The sequence below is a fragment of the Somniosus microcephalus genome, unplaced genomic scaffold (assembly GCF_052327205.1).
Source record: "Somniosus microcephalus isolate GS21.2 unplaced genomic scaffold, FLI_Smic_1.0 unresolved_chr3, whole genome shotgun sequence".
NCBI lineage: Eukaryota > Metazoa > Chordata > Chondrichthyes > Squaliformes > Somniosidae > Somniosus > Somniosus microcephalus.
Window position 1 is genome coordinate 72457814 of NW_028225181.1, and position 14044 is coordinate 72471857.

General features: G+C 47.4%; 1 pseudogene across 1 annotated transcript in view; it reads left to right on the forward strand.

Annotated features, from left to right (window-relative positions):
• The window catches only part of LOC147091982 (uncharacterized), a 104817-nt pseudogene that overhangs the window by 13531 nt on the left and 77242 nt on the right, over positions 1 to 14044 (forward strand). The window contains exon 3 of the transcript XR_015075169.1: positions 5062 to 6044. The product of XR_015075169.1 is annotated as an uncharacterized LOC147091982 (transcript). The remainder of the gene's footprint in view (positions 1 to 5061; positions 6045 to 14044) is intronic.

Below are 14044 nucleotides of genomic sequence, written 5' to 3' on the forward strand. Positions count from 1 at the left end.
ACTAACTGGAGATATGTGAAGAGAAAAGGATTGGTGAAGTCAGCATAGGTCCCTTGCAGTCAGAATCAGGGGAATTTATAATGGGGAACAAAGAAAAGGCAGACCAATTAAATACATACTTTGGCTCTGTCTTCACAAAGGAGGACACAAATAACCTCCCAGAGATGTCGGGGAACATAGGGTCTAATGAGATGGAGGAACTGAAAGAAATCAGTATTTGTAGGGAAATGGTGTTAGGGGAAATTGATGGGATTGAAGGCCGATAAATCCCCAGGGCCTGATAATCTACATCCTGGGGTACTTAAGGAAGTGGCCCTAGAAATAGTAAATGCATTGCTGGTCATCTTCCAACATTTGATAGACTCTGGAACCATACCCATGGATTGGAGGGTAGCTCATGTTAGCCCACTATTCAAAAAAGGTGGTAGAGAGAAAATGGGGAATTACAGACCGGTAAGCCTGACATCGGTAGTGGGGAAAAATGCTAAGAGTCCATTACAAAAGATGTAATAGCAGAGCACTTGGAAAACAGTGACAGGATCGGACAAAGTCTACATGGATTTACAAAAGGTAAATCATGCTTGACTAATCTACTGGAATTTTTTGAGGATGTAACTGGTAGAATAGATAAGGGAGAACCAGTGGATGTGGTGTATTTGGACTTTCAGAAGGCTTTCGATGAGGTACCGTATAAGAGATTAGCATGTAAAGTTAAGGCACATGGGATTGGGGGCAAGGTACTGACTTGGATAAAGAACTGGTTGGCAGACAGGAAGCAAAGAGTTGGAATAAACAGGTCTTTTTCTGAGTGGCAGGCAGTGACTAGTGGGGTACCGCAGGGATCGGTCCGAGGACCCCAGCTATTCACAATATATATAAATGATCTGGACGAGGGAACTAGATGTAACATCTCCAAGTTTGCAGATGGCACAAAGCAGGGTGGGCGTGTGTGAGGAGGATGCCGAAAAACTCCAGTATGATTTGGACAGGTTGGGTGATTGGGCAGAAGCATGGCAGATGCAGTATAATGTGGATAAATGTGAGGTTATCCACTTTGGTGGCAAAAACAGGAAGGCGGATTATTATCTGAATGGCAATAGATTGGGGGAAGGGGAAGTGCAATGAGACCTGGGTGTCCTTGTGCACCAGTCGCTGAAGGTAAGCATGCAGGTGCAGCAGGCGGTTAAGAAGGCAAATGGTATGTTGGCCTTCAGAGCGAGAGGGTTTGAGTACAGGAAGAAGGATGCCTTGCTGCAGTTCTACAGGGCCTTGGTGAGACCACATCTTGAGTATTGTGTGCAGTTTTGGTCGCCTTATCTGAGGAAGGATGTTCTTGCCATGGAGGGAGTACAGCGAAGGTTCACCAGACTGATACCTGGGATGGCAGGAATTACGTATGAGGAGAGATTGGGTCGATTGGGCTTATACTCGCTGGAGTTTAGAAGAATGAGGGGATCTCATTGAAACTTATAAAATTGCAACAGGACTAGATGCAGGAAGGATGTTCCTGATGGCCGGGGAGTCCAGAACCAGGGCTCAGTGTAAGGATAAGGGGTAAGCCATTTAGGCCAGAGATGAGGAGGAATTTCTTCACCCAGAGAGTGGTGAACCTGTGGAATTCCCTACCACAGAAAGCAGTGGAGGCCAATTCATTAAATATGTTGAAGAAGGAGTTAGTTATATTTCCTAAGGCTAAAGGGATCAAGGGATATGGTGAGAAGGCAGGGACAGGGTACTTTAATTTGGATGATCAGCCATGATCTCATTGAATGGCGGAGCAGGCTTGAGGGGCCGAATGGCCTACTCCTGCTCCTATCTTCTATGTTTCTATGTAATTCCCTTTTGAAAGCCGTGTTCTTGTAAATCTTATCTGCAATTTCTCTAAGGCCTTCACATCCTTCCTAAAGTGCGGGGCCCAGAATTGGACACAATACTCCAGTTGAGGCCGAACCAGTGTTTTATAAAGGTTCATCATAACCTCCTTGCTTTTGGACTCTATGCCTCTATTTATTAAGCCCAGGATCCCGTATGCTTTTTTAACCGCTTTCATAACCTGCCCTGCCACCTTCAACGATTTGTGCACACATACCCCCAGGTCTCTCTGTTCATGCACACACTTTAGAATTGTACCCTTTAGTTTTTATTGCCTCACTTGGTACTTCCTACCAAAATGTATCACTTCGCACTTTTCTGTGTTAAATTTCATCTGCCACATGTCCGCCCATTCCACCAGCCTGTCTGTCTTCTTGAAGTCTATCACTATCCTCCTCACTGTTCACTTTACTTCCAAGTTTTGTGTCATCTGCAAATTTTGAAATTGTGCCCTGTACACCCAAGTCTAAGTCATTAATATATATCAAGGAAAGCAGTGGTCCTAGTACCGACCCCTGGGGAACACCACTGTGTACCTTCCTCCACTCCGAAAAACAACCGTTCACCACTGCTCTCTGTTTTCTGTCACTTTGCCAATTTCGTATCCAGGCTGCCACTGTCCCTTTTATTCCATGGCCTTCAACTTTGCTGGCAAGCCTATTTTGTGGCACTTGTCGAATGCCTTTTGGAAATCCATGTACACCACGTCAACCGCATTGCCCTCATCAACCCTCTCTGTTACTTCATCAAAAACTCAATCAGAATCAGAGCGGCTGGGCCTGGCGGACGTGTGGCCAGGGCCCCAGCACCAGGAAACCCAGGGTGCAGCGCCTCTCCCATCCGAGCCGCCGCGTCCCGGTTTCTTCAGCTGGTTCCACTGAGTCCGACTCAGAACAAAGGACAGGAGCCAGGCTCCCAGAATGGCCCGCAGCCCCGGGGAGCATGCGCACTCTCAGCGGGGAAATCAGCGCGTTGCATAGAGCGGTTTCTGGGGCGCGGGGAATTGTGGGTGCTGCGGCTGCCATTAGTCAGCGGCTGTGGGGAAGAGTTTTATTGCAGGCTGATGGAAGGTTGGTCCCTGGCCGCCTGTGTAGGTCATTTTGTTGCTTCATTGTTGAGGATGTAACTAGTAAAATAGATAAGGGAGAACCAGTGGATGTTGTGTATTTGGACTTTCAGAAGGCTTTCGATAAGGTCCCGCATAAGAGATTAGTGTGTAAAGTTAAGGCACCTGGGATTGGGGGAAAGGTATTGGCTTGGATAGAGAACTGGTTGGCAGACAGAAAGCAAAGAGTTGGAATAAACGGGTCTTTTTCCGAGTGGCAGGCAGTGACTAGTGGGGTACCGCAGGGATCGGTCCTTGGAACCCAGCTATTCACAATATATATTAAATGATCTAGACAAGGGAACTAGATGTAATATCTCCAAATTTGCAGACGACACACAGCTGGGTGGGCGTGTGTGCTGTGAGGAGGATGCCGAGAAACTACAGGATGATTTGGACAGGTTGGGTGATTGGGCAGAAGCATAGCAGATGCAATATAACGTGGATAAATGTGAGGTTATCCACTTTTGTGGCAAAAACAAGAAGGCAGATTATTATCTGAATGGCAATAGATTGGGAGAAGGGGAAGTGCAACGAGACCTGGGTGTCCTTGTGCACCAGTCGCTGAAGCTAAGCATGCAGGTGCAGCAGGCAGTTAAGAAGGCAAATGGTATGTTGGCCTTCGGAGCGAGAGGGTTTGAGTACAGGAACAAGGATGTCTTGCTGCAGTTGTACATGGCCTTGGTGAGACCACACCTTGAGTATTGTGTGCAGTTTTGGTCACCTTATCTGAGGAAGGATGTTCTTGCCGTGGAAGGAGTTCAACGAAGATTCACCAGGCTGATATATCATTCCTGCCATCCCAGGTATGAGGAGAGATTGGGACGATTGGGCTTGTACTTGCTGGAGTTTAGAAGAATGAGAGGGGATCTCATTGAAACTTATAAAATTCTGACAGGACTGGACAGACTAGATGGAGGAAGGATGTTCCCGATGGTCGGGGAATCCAGAACCAGGGGTAACAGTCTAAGGATAAGGGGCAAGCCATTTAGGACAGAAATGAGGAGGAATTTCTTCACCCAGAGAGTGGTGAACCTGTGGAATTCTCTACCACAGAAGGCAGTAGAGGCCAATACATGAAATATATTGAAGAAGGAGTTCGATATATTTCTTGAAGCTAAAGGGATCAAGGGGTATGGGGAGAAAGCAGGGACCGGGTACTGAATTTGGATGATCAGCCATGATCGCATTGAATGGCGGAGCAGGCTCGAGAAGCCGAATGGCCTACTCCTGCTCCTATCTTCTATGCTTGTATGTTTCAGGTGGAGATGGAGGAGAAGCTGCTGGATTTAACCTCCAGTACTTCTGAGCCCAGGAGGACCCAACAATTTCCAATGTGAGACTGTCAAGGGAGGTGGATTCTGGGGGAGATTAGGTTGTTACACAGACACTGTCCGTACAATGTAAAAGAGTATTGTTTTAGGAACAAGTATTTCTGTACAGGCTTTTAATCCAGTTTATATCTACAGATTTGTTTTAATTCATTCTTGGGATGTGGGCGTAGCTCGCAAGAGCAGCAAATATTGCCAATCCCCAGTTTCCCGTTGAGAAGGGGGTGGTGAGTCGCCTTCTTGAACTACTGCAGTCCGTGTGGTGAAGGTATTCCCACAATGTTGTTCGGTAAGGAGTTCCAGGATTATGACCCAGTAACTATGAATATATCTGAGTCAGGATGATGTGTGACTTGGAGGGGAACTTGGATGTGATGGTGCTCCCGTACAACAGCTGCCCTTGTCCTTCTAGGTGGTGGAGGTTGCGGGTTTTGGAGGTTCTATCAAAGTTCTGGTCGAGTTGCAGGTGTATAAAGTTGCTTTCCTTCGCCCCCTCCCCCTCCCAGCTCTCTCTCTCTCTCTCTCCTCCAATAGAGGCCAGAGTCTTGTGTAGGCCCAGACCAGGTGGCGGATTCCCTTCCCTGAAGGACATCAGTGAACCAGTTGGGTTTTTATGACAATCCGGCAGCTTTCATGGTCACTTTTTTCCAGCGCCGGCTCCACAATTGACCAGATTCATTGAGCAAAATTTCACAACCTGCCTTTGTTTTCTTGTGGGTTCTCTCTCACGCTCCCTGTTTTATATTTTTACAGAGTATTAGAAGGGGAGGATTTACAGACAGGAAACTCAAACAAACATCACGTCAAGATCTGACAGTCACTCGACTCATCGGATCTGAATATCATCGGCCTCTGAACATGGAAGCAAAAAGCACCGTTCACAGCGGGGAAAAACCATACACGTGTTCTGTGTGTGGACGAGGCTTCAGCCAACCCTTTGGCCTATCGAGACACAAGCGCATTCACACCGGGGAGAGGCCGTTCACCTGCTCTGAATGTGGGAAGGGATTCAGTCATTCAGCTAACCTTCAGACACACCAGCGCATTCATACCGGGGAGAGGCCGTTCACCTGCTCTGAGTGTGGGAAGGGATTCACTAATTCATCCAACCTGTTGATACACCAGCGAGTTCACACTGGGGAGAGGCCGTTCACCTGCTCCGTGTGTGGGAAGGGATTCACTCGTTCATCCACCCTGCTGACACACCAGCACACTCACACCGGGGAGAGGCCGTTCACCTGCTCTGAGTGTGGGAAGGGATTCATTAATTCATCCAACCTGCTGATACACCAGCGAGCTCACACTGGGGAGAGACCGTTCACCTGCTCCGTGTGTGGGAAGGGATTCACTCGTTCATCCACCCTGCTGACACACCAGCACACTCACACTGGGGAGAGGCTGTTCACCTGCTCCGTCTGAGGGAAGGGATTCACTAATTCATCCCACCTGCTGACACACCAGCGAGTTCACACTGATGAGAGACCTTTTAAATGCTCGAACTGTGGGAAGTGCTTTAAAAGTTCTGGGGCACTGACGGCCCATCAAAGTGTTCACACTGATGAGAGACCGTTCAGGTGCTCTCACTGCGGGACTGGGTTCAGGCGATCATCTGAGCTCACTATACACCAGCGAGTTCACACTGGGGAGAGGCCGTTCACCTGCTCTGAGTGTGGGAAGAGATTCACTCAGTCATCCAACTTGCTGAAACACCAGCGAGCTCACAAGTGACTGCAGGGGTTGGATTCTGTTGCTGCTGTTAATCACATCCAGGACTGAACCATGTTCATTCTGACAGTTGGGGTTTGTTTCTGCTGATGTTAATAACCCCTATAACTGGGCTGCAGTTTAATATTCTGGCGAGATGTCAAATAAACCAGCTTTGTTTTAAATACATTGTTGTAGATTTTTGTCTTTCCCACCTGAGTGTTTAGCATCACCTGGCTGGAGCTCAAAGGACAATCGGGGGGAGGATCGTATGGTGGGAACAGAACTCCAGCCTGGACACAGTCCTTCAGGGCCACACTGAGAGGGGCAAACGGCACTTTGGTCTTTCTTGTCTCTCTTCACTGACAGCAAAGTCCCCGTGCGGGTTAATCTCGAGGCGTGTGAGAAACGTGTCCCAGCCGTGCTCTGCCATGGTTCAGAGCTCCTAGGAACGGAAGCGAAGGCTCCTTTAGGAATGTACCCCAGTGCTTTTTTTTTTAATGGCCTTATTAACCTGTGTCGCTACTTTTAGTGATTTGTGTATCTGTGTCCCTGGATCCCTCTGCTCCTCCAGCCCATTTAGACTCTTAGGGGGAAATTTCGGTGATGCCCCCTTTGGGTCGCTAATGTCATTGGGGCTAACTTTAGCGCCGAAAAAAGTTAGCGCCCCTGTGCATTAAATTCCGTGGTAGCGCCCCAGGCAGGGTGCTACTGGAAGCGCTCCCCTCTTCACAGAAACCCCACAGTGCAGATAGAGGCCATTTCGGCCCATCGGCCCATCTTGAGGCGCTACCAGTGAATTTCGCGGTGCTTCATGTAACAGCGCCACGCCCGTCGGCACATAGCACTGCGTCCTAGCAGACCACCCCGCCCCGATTAAAGGGGATTGGCCTAGCACTGCGCACACCGGGGCCCTGCTGGACCACCGGGGAGCGGGGTGTCGAATCAAGAGGAGCGCCGGGCTGAGCGATCGCGGCCATCAGCCCGAAGAGGGAAGGGGGCAGGTGCTCGCAGTTGGCCAAAATAAAAAGTTACCACCCGACACCTGCCCTTTAAGTGGTGCTGCCACGGCTGCAGGAAGGACCCCTGACCCTGTCGGACATATTGTCCGGCGATAGGTCAGGGTTCACAACCCAAGGTTGCAGCCGGGGCTCTGCGCATGGTGATGAAGCCATTCCCGGCAGTGCAGTGCTGCGGGGCGCTACCGGCTACTGTCGCTGCTAACCTGCTGAATATCGCGGGAGGCGCAAAGCAACCCAATTTCACCCCCTTGTTCAAATAGTGAGTGCCCTCCTTATTCTTCCCACCAAAACACACCACCTCGCATGGATCTATAGTGAAATTCATTAACACACCACCTCACACTCATCTACAGTGGCATTCATTAACACACCACCTCACACTGATCTATAATGAAATTCATTTGCCAATTACATGCACATTCTGAAATGTATTATTATCTTCTTCCATTTTGTCTTCCTCAGTATTAACTCTACCTTCCAATTTAGTGTTATTGACAAACTTTGAAATTGTTCTTCTGATTCTCGAGTCCAGATCGTTTTTGAACGTGATCCCAGCACCGATTCCTGTGGAACACCACTTCCCACCTTTTGCCAGTCTGAGTAGCTACTCCCAACCCCTACTCTGTTTTATGTTTTGTGACCAACTTGCTATCCATAAACAGTATGTAAGATCTACAAGATGACCCAAGGTCAGGCTGCAGAATGGATGTCAGGAGGCTACAGTGCGATTTGGACAGGTTGGGGGAATGGGCGGATACGTGGCAGATGCACTATAATGTGGATAAATGCGAGGTTATCCACTTTGGGGGTAAAAACAGGAGGGTAGATTATTATCTAAACGGCAATAGATTGGGAGATGGGGAAGTGCAGAGGGACCTGGGTGTTCTTGTGCACCAGTCACTGAAGGAGAGCATGCAGGTGCAACAGGCGATTAAGAAGGCAAATGGTATGTTGGCCTTCATATCAAGGGGGTTCGAGTATAGGAATAGGGATACCTTACTACAGCTGTACAAGGTGCTGGTGAGACCGCATCTGGAGTATTGTGTACAGTTTTGGTCGCCCCATCTGCGGAAGGATGTTCTTGCCATGGAAAGAGTGCAACGGCGATTCACCAGGCTGATACCTGGAATGGCGGGAATGACCTACGAAGAGAGATTAAATAGTTTGGGCTTGTACTCACTGGAGTTTAGAAGATTGAGAGGGGATCTCATCGAAACATATAAAATTATGGCAGGCCTGGACAGGCTGAATTCAGAGAGAATGTTTCCAATGGCCGGGGAGCACAGAACCAGGGGCCACAGTCTAAAAATAGCGGGCAAATCATTTGAAACAGAGATGAGGAAGAATTTCTTCACTCAAAGAGTGGTGAGCCTGTGGAATTCCATGCCACAGAGGGCTGCGAAGGCTAATTCAATAAATATTTTCAAGAGAGAATTGGATATATTTCTGAAGGCTAAGGGGATTAAGGGTTACGGAGAAAAGGCGGGGACGGGGTACTGAACTGGTAAGATCAGCTATGATCTCAGACGAGGATCAGCCATGATCTCATTGAATGGCGGAGCAGGCTCGAAGGGCCGAATGGCCTACTCCTGTTCCTATCTCTATGTTTCTATGTTTCTATGAAAGATGGCTACAAAATGGAAATCAGAGGGTTGGAGTTAAGAGAAGATTGTTGTGATCTTTCCATCCATTCTGCCTGGCCCTTGACTCCACACGGCCTGACCGTGGTCATCTTGTAGACCGTACATACTGCAGACACATTGCACCAGTGGTGGAGGGGGTGGATATTGAGTCCTGTGGTAGGGGCGCTGATGAAGTGGATTTCTTTGTCCGTGAGTTTTGAGGCATCGCTAGTGGCGTTTTTCACCTCTTTCCACCTTTTTAAAAAAAAACCTTGCTGCCAGTTTATTAAAGCCATTAACAGCCGCTCGGGTGGGACACATCAATAAATGAGGCCTTGTAAGTTTCCCGTAGAATGACAGGCCTGAACCCGAGTTAGAAAACATTTAGCAATTAAACCAGACTGGGTGCGGCCTGAGGTGCGTGTTAGTAACGGAAAATTGGTGGCCAGCGTACTTCACACCAGGGCTGAGGACCCGGGGACTTGGGTTTCTGTATCATTTATTGATTAATTTAGCTTATTGCCCAATGTCAATCAGACTGGCAGGTAAGCTTGCTGTCTGGTGGAGGCAGGGGTCCCCAATGGAGAGCTCTCTACGGGGGGGTCCTTCCCAATACCATTGGGGATCTGGGGTGGAGACTGTTATGAAGAGCTGTCGTGTGCAACAGTTTTTAAGCTCCTTTCTGGACTCCAAGCCCAGATGCGGTTTCTGTGGCCTAGAGGAGTCCATGGGCCATGTATATATTCAGTGTGAGAGGTTGCAGCCCCTGTGCAGTTACCTGAAGGGGCTGCTCCTCAACTCTTGGTTATGCTTTAGCCCCACACTCCCAATCTTTGGCCACCCGGTGCGGAGGGGGGTGGGTAAGTGGGAGGATCTTCTCCTGGACCTGCTCTTGGGCCTGGCGAAAACAGCAATTTGTAGGTCCAGGATGGGTGGGGCCCATGGGGGGGTCGCTCTGGTTGTCTGCCTCTCTCCCGTGGTCTTGTCCGTGCCTGGGTGGCCCTGGAGAGGGAGCAGGCAGTGTCCACCAGTTCACTTGATTCCTTCCTCGACCGGTGGGCACGGAAGGTATCAAGAGGTGATAATCGATCCTCACAATCACATTGTGATTGAATTATTAATTGTGTGTGTGTCACAAATACATTTCTTCTATTTTGATACAAAAGCTCTACTAGACATGTTAAACTATTAGTTATTTAATCAGGGCTGCAGCTGCTGAAAGGTTGACTGTACTGAGGTTTGTGGCCAGAGCTGGCAGATGTATTGTTCTGAAGTCTGATGTCTCACACCTGAAGAGTCTGTTTATGTTGTGTTGTAATGACCTATGTTCTGTTGCCTGGTGTCAGAAATAGAAATCAAAGGGAGATGATGCCTCACTCTGTTAATCAACTCTTTGACACATTTCCATGCATTTCCTTTCTTAATTTACAAAGATCACAACTCCATTAGTGAACAATGGATTGCCAGTCTGCCACTTTTTAGTGAGGCTTGAAAGGATTCGCTGTGAAGCTACACCTGCCCATCTGTCTGTGTGTCACTGTGTTTGGATTGTGTTAGACAACAGTCCTAATATCTCGCCTACATCCATTACAATTTTTGAATGTTAGATTGTACTTGGAAGAAGTTGAGTTTGAATCTGACAATTCTGAAATTGGGAGCTGTTAATGATTTCTGTTTTTCACATAACTATATAGTGATGTGATCAGTCAAGGCAAATTAAAAGATGGTGCTATTTACTGAACACAACTGAATAATTCTACAAGGATGCTATCGCAGTCTTCCTCAGTATTAACTACATCCCCCAAATTAGTGTCATCTGCAAATTTTGAAATTGTACTTCTGATTCCCAAGTCCAAATCATTCATGTAAATGGTGAACAACAGTGGTCCCAGCACCGATCCCCGTGGAACACCACTTCCCACCTTCCACCCGTCTGTAATTCTGAGGGAAACTTATGAGGCCTCGTTGTTTGCCTGTCCTGCTCGTGAGGCTGTAAATGGATTTAATAATTCGGCAACAATTCTTATAAAGGTGGAAGGAGGTGAAAAACGACACCAGCGTTGCCTAAAACACGACAGTGAAGTTCACTTCATCAGCGCCTTGGCACAGAACTCAATATCCACCCCCTCCACCATTGATGTACTGTGTCCACAGTAAGTACAATCTACAGGATGACCAAGGTCAGGCTGTGTGGATTCAAGGACCAGGTAGCAGAATGGGTGGAAAGATGGCTCCAAAACAGAAATCAGAGGGTGGAAGTTAAGTGGAGTTTCTTGGACTGGCAGAAAGTGAGAACTGGTGTCCCACACGGATCCGTGCTGGGACCACTGGTGTTCACTATCATTTGGACTCAGAAACTGGAGGCATGTTGTTGGAATTTACAGATTACACCAAGTGTCTTCACACTGTGCAAACGATCCATTGTGCTAAGTGCGATAGAATTTGAACAGACCTAGCAGCTCAAAACTGGGTACCAATAAGGCGCTGTGGGCCATCAGCAGCATTCATCCATCCATAGGGGAGGGCCCCATAGGCACGAGCATTAATCCTCCTCTGGGGAGGGCCCATCGGCCCAAGCATTCTCGTCAAGAAAGGAGGGAGAGCAAAAACAGGGAACTACAGTCCAGTTAGCCTGACATCAGTCGTGGGGAAAACGCTGGAATCCATTACTGAGGAAGTGGTAACAGGGCACTTAGGCAGAGTGAACATAGTTTTATGAATGGGAAATCGTGTTTAACAAATGTATTAGATTTTTTAAGGATGCAACTGGCAGGGTAGATAAAGGCGAACCAGTGGATGTAGTATATTTGGATTTGCAAAAGGCATTCGATAAGGTGCCACATAAAAGGTTGCTAAGCAAGATAAGGGCTCGTGGGATTGAGGGCAATGTATTAGCTTGGAGAGAGGATTGGTTGACTGACAGATAACACAGAGTAGGAATAAACAGGTCAATTTCTGATTGGCAGGCTGTAACTCGTGGGGTGCCGCAAGGATGCTTGGGCCTCAGCTATTTACAAACTATATCAATGATTAGATGAAGGGACCGAGTGCAATGTATTCAGGTTTGCTGACAATACAAAGCTTGGTGGGAAAGTAAGCTGAGAGGAGGACACAAGCAACCTGCAAAGTGATGTAGACAGGTTAGGTGAGGGGGCAATAAGACAGCAGATGGAGTATAATGTGGAGAATTGTGAGGTTATTCACTTTGATAGGAAAAATAGGAAAACAGTTTTTTTAATATTGAGGAACTATTAAATGTTGGTGTTTAGAGAGATTTCGGTGTCCTCGTACAGGAAACACAGAATGTTAGCATGCAGGTACAGCAAACAATTAGGAAGGCAAATGGCATGTTGGCTTTTACTGCAAGGGGGTTGGAGTACAAGAATAAGGAAGTCTTGCTCCAATTGTACAGGGCCTTGGTGAGACCACACCTGGAGTACTGGGCACAGTTCTGGTCTTATCTGAGGAAGGACATACTTGCCTTAGAGGCGGTGCAACCAAGACTCACTAGATTGATCCCTGGGATGAGAGATTGAGTAGATTGTGCCGATAGTCTCTGGCATTTAGAAGAATGAGAGGTGATCTCATTGAAACATGTAAGATTCTGAGGGGGATTGACAGGGTAGATGCTGTGAGGTTGTTTCCCCTGGCTGGAGTGTCTAGAACTAGAGGGCATAGTCTCAGGATAAGGAATCGGCCATTTAAGGATGAGGAGAAATTTCTTCACTCAGAGGGTTCTGAATCTTTGGGATTCTCTGCCCCAAATGGCTGTGGATGCTGAGTCGTTGAGTATATTCAATGATAAAATAGATAGATTTTTGGACTCTAGAGGAATCACGGAATATAGGGATCAGGTGGGAAAGTGGAGTTGAGATCGAAGATCATCCATGATCTTATTGAATGGCAGAGCAGGCTCGAAGGGCCGAATGGCCCACTCCTGCTCCCAATTCTTATGTTCTTATGTATGCTCTTAATGCACCCCATGGGCAAGGGCCACATAGCTCTGAGCATTACTCCACCCCAGGGCCTCGAGTGCCCGAGTATTAATCCACCCCTGCTGTACGTACATAGAATTGACAGCCTAGTAACAGGCCATTTGGCCCAACTGGTCTGTGCCAGTGTTTATACTCTACATGAGCCTCCGCCCACTCTAATGACCTCTTCCTGCCCTGCCCTCATATTCCTTTATTCCCTTCTCTCATAGATACATCAACCCTGCTCTTAAATGTACCATTGCTATCTGCTTCAGCCACTCAGTGTGGCGGCGGGTTCCACATTCTCACCACACTGTGTGTGAAGAACTTCCTCCTAACTTCTTTATTTGATCTGTTAGTGACGATCTTATATTTCTGCCTCCTTGTCTGACTCATCCATAAGTGGAAACAGTTTCTCCACATCTACCCTATAAACCCCTTCATATCAATCAGGACTCCTCTTAGTCTTCTCTTCCAGAGAAAAGAGCCCAAACCTGCTCAATCGTGCCCGAGAGTCGCATCCTCTCAATTCTGGTAACGTTCTTGTCAATCTTTTCAGCATTTTCTCCAGTGCTTCAATATCCTTTTGTAGAGTGGAGACCAGAACCGCTCACAGTGCTCCAACTGTGGTCTCACCAAGGTTCAATATAAATTGAACATTACCTCCCTGCTTTTGTATTCTATTCTAGAAATGGGCCCCAGTCCTTTCTTTGCACTCTTTATGGCCTGTACAACTTGTGTTGCTACTTTTATGTGTCTGTAATCACAGATCTCTTTGCACCTTTATTCCATTGAATTCATTCCCTGCTAACAACAACAGCAACAACTTGTATTTATATAGCGCATTTAACGTAGTAAAATGTCCCAAGGTGCTGCACAGGAGTATTTTAAGACAATTAAATAGACAGCGAACCACATAAGAATAAATTAGGGCAGGTGAGCAAAAGCTTGGTCAAAGAGGTAGGTTTTAAGGAGCATCTTAAAGGAGGAAAGAGAGGCAGCGAAGCAGAGAGGTTTAGGCAGGGAATTCCAGAGCTTAGGGCCTAGGCAACAGAAGGCACGGCCACCAAATGTTGAGCAATTATAATGAGGGATGCCCAAGAGGGCAGAAGGGTACCGCAGGGATCTGTGCTAGGACCCCAGCTATTCACAATATATATAAATGATGATCTAGACAAGGGAACTAGATGTAATATCCCCAAGTTTGCAGATGACAGAAAGCTGGGTGGGCGTGTGTGCTGTGAGGCGGATGCAGAGAAACTCCAGTATGATTTGGACAGGTTGGGTGATTGGGCAGATGCGTGGCAAATGCAGTATAATGTGGGTAAATGTGAGGTTATCCACTTCAGTGGCAAAAACAGGCAGACAGATTATTATCTGAATGGCAATAGATTGGGGAAAGGGGAAGTGCAAT